General features: G+C 47.7%; 1 pseudogene; it reads right to left on the bottom strand.

Annotated features, from left to right (window-relative positions):
- Positions 1-1,953: 1,953 nt before the first annotated feature.
- LOC123151360 (uncharacterized) lies at positions 1,954-2,093 on the bottom strand (annotated as a pseudogene).
- Positions 2,094-3,275: the final 1,182 nt, after the last annotated feature.

Here is a 3,275-nt window from a genome sequence, read left to right as displayed (position 1 = left end):
CCCGGAGCTGATCTGCTGCCACGCTGCTGGAGCTCCGATCCTGAGAGGATCTGTTCCCTGCTGTGTGACACATAAAATGTGAACTGTTTGGGGTGATTTCTTCACCATTTTCTGTGATTCCTTCGCCATTTTCTGCTCCATTGCCATCTGCATCATCACAAAGCTCAAGTGCACGGTTATGAGGATTAGTCATCATATGATCATTACAATTATTTCCCCCTTGATCAAGACCGGTGATACTAGATGGTAAGAGAAGAATTTCTTGACGAAGTAGGGCACCGGCATAATGATGAAGGGTGGCAAAGGGAAACTTAGTTTCATCAAAAACAACATCCCGTGAGATATAAACGCGTCCGGTTGAAACATCAAGACACTTGATGCCTTTGTGTTGGGCACTATAACCAATGAACACACATTGTTTGGATCTAAAACTGAGTTTTCGATCATTGTAAGGGCGAAGATTGGGCCAACAGGCGCATCCAAACACACGGAGAGAAGTGTAGTCTGGTTTGGTGTGGAGAAGCCTTTCGGTGGGAGTTTCATTGTTGATAACACGACTAGGTAGCATATTAATGATATGGACAGCCGTGAGAAAAGCCTCGTCCCAAAATTTTAAGGGCAGGGAGGCGCCAGCAAGAAGGGCAAAGCCAACTTCGACAATGTGTCTGTGTTTGCGTTCAACATACCCATTCTGTTGATGGGCATGGGGATACGACACATGGTGAGAGATGCCAAGTTTTTGAAAGAAGGAATTTAGTTTCTCGTATTTTCCACCCCAATCAGATTGGAGGGCAATGATTTTGGTGTCGAATTTCCTTTCAACTAAAGCTTGGAAATTGAGAAAAACTTGGCATACATCTGATCTTTTCTTAAGAAGATAGATCTAGGTAAATTTACTATAGTCGTCAATGAAACTCATGTAGTATGTATGTCTACCAACAGAGGAGGGAGCGAGTCCCCACACATCAGAAAAAATAAGTTGCAAAGGCTTGGTAGAAATACTTGCAGAAATAGGATAAGGCAACTGATGACTTTTAGCTCTCTGGCAGGAATCACAAATTGTTTCAACATCAAGCTCTCCAACATATGGGAGCTTATTTTTCCTAAGCAAAGGCTCAACTAAAGAAAAAGATGCATGTCCTAATTGATCGTGCCACCGTGTAGATGAGACTTTGGTGGCACTAAAAACTTGTTTATTGAATCTTTGAATCTCCGGAATCAATGGGTAAAGCCCGCGAACACATCTACCTCGATATAGCACCCTCCTCGTGGCCTGATCCTTGATCAAAAAGAAGAAGGGGTGAAATTCAAGAAAGACATGATTATCAATGGCAATTCTATGAACGGAAAGAAGGCTCTTGGAAGCACTAGGAACATGCAAAAAATTTCTGTGATGAATTTTTCTCTGAGGGGTTTTAATAACAGAATGACCAATGTGACCAATCTTCATACCTTCTCCACTAGCAGTGTGGATATGATCTTGGCCGCGATACTTCTCGCGCATGGTCACCTTTTCCAGCTCACCAGTGATGTGGTTCGTGGCTCCGCTGTCGACGTACCAGTTCATGTCAACACCATATGAGGCTTCTGCTACCCCGGCCACTTTTTCATCCTGGGACGATGCGTCATCATCATCCTCAAACCGGTACTAGCAATCTTTAGCTGAGTGGCCCAGCTTGCCATAGATTTGGCACCGAACAGCGTCCGGGCGCGATCTGTTGCTGTTGGAGGAGCTGGTGCGCCGGCCCCTATTGTTTTTGGAGGAGGGCCGGCTGCCGCCGTGCATGTTGCCGCTGTTCTGGCCGGTGCTGTTGCCCCCGCCGGAGCTCTTGCCCTTCTGACGAGGAGGTCCACGGTAGCGAGAGCCGCCACCGGCGCGGCCGCGGGTGGCGATGTTTGCCGAAGACTTGAAACCTCCTCCGGTCCCTGCCCCTTGGAACAAAGCTACCCTTTGATCAAAGTTACTCATCTGAGTAAACAATTCATCAAGGGTGACCAGGATGGTGTGGGCGTCAAGGGCAGAGACTAGCGGCTGGTAGTCCATGTCGAGGCCATTGAGGGTGTAGGAGATCAGCTCGTCCTCCTTCAATGGCCGCTCCGCTGTGGCAAGTTCATCGGCGAGGGAGCGCATGTGCGCAAAGTACGTGGCCACCGATTGTGTCCCCTTCTGCGCGTTCATGAGAGCGGCGCGGATGTTGTTGACGCAGGACATCGAGGTTGACGAGAACATCCTCGCCAGCGCCATCCACAACTCATGCGCGTGGGTGATCGCGGTCACCTGTATGCGTACTTCTTTGGACAGATTATTCAGAAGATAACCCAGTACCTGCTTGTCTTCCCTGGTCCAAAGTTGATGTAGAGGATTCGGGGTGGTCTCCTCCTTGCCATCTTTGTCCTTGGAGACGATGACCTTGGCTGGTTCCACCATGCTCCCGTCCACGTACCCGAAGAAGCCAGCACCGCGGAGTTGTGGCGTGATCTGGGTACGCCATAGGATGTAGTTGGTGCGCGTGAGACGCTCGGTGACTTGGCCAGAGAGGGTAGGGTTGGAGGAGCTGGAGGAAGCCATGGTAGGAGGTTTTCGGTGGAGGAGAAAAACCTAGATGCGATGGAAGAGTTAGGCTCTGATTATCATGTGGGAAACGTCGTACCCGGTTCAGGGCGACGGCTTCGTGTTATAAAGACAGGGGCGCGACTCCCTGATAGCATACAAGCTGTTGGGATAGAGACTTGAGATACAAGGGATAAGCTACTTGGAGTACAAGGGATAAACTAGAGAGAGAATATTGTTACAGAGAATATTTATCTAGTCTATCTACCCTATGCGGTTGGCTAACCGAACCATCTTGAGCTGGGCCTGCCGAACCACCTTGACACCATAGCAATGTTGTTTAACATGTGGAACCTCGAGTGTGATGTTCTCCCTTCCTTGTAGAAGCGGTGCTACAATACCAGATGATGCCACTGCTAGTACTATCTTCCCTTCAGAATGCAGCTTTGTTGTGATCGCTTTCCATAGGTATTGTCTTACTTGTCCCACCATATCCGTCCACAAAAATTTGTTTTCCCAAATCTTTGTCAACAGATTCCATTATTGAGTCAAATGCAAAACGTTGCTCATAGTAGAGAGTATGAAAGATCTTCAAATGCTCTTCTTTTTGAAGCCCTTTGTTGTAATTAATTTCTTCATTGAGTAGCTTGTTTCCAAGTTCCTTTATTTCTGAAGAATCGGGAAGTTATATTCCGGGGCATTCCTTAAGTGTCCTTCCAGCTTG

This window comes from Triticum aestivum, chromosome 1B, assembly GCF_018294505.1.
Source record: "Triticum aestivum cultivar Chinese Spring chromosome 1B, IWGSC CS RefSeq v2.1, whole genome shotgun sequence".
Lineage (NCBI taxonomy): Eukaryota > Viridiplantae > Streptophyta > Magnoliopsida > Poales > Poaceae > Triticum > Triticum aestivum.
The sequence above is the reverse complement of the archived record's forward strand: the minus strand, read 5'-3'. Positions and strand labels throughout refer to the sequence as shown.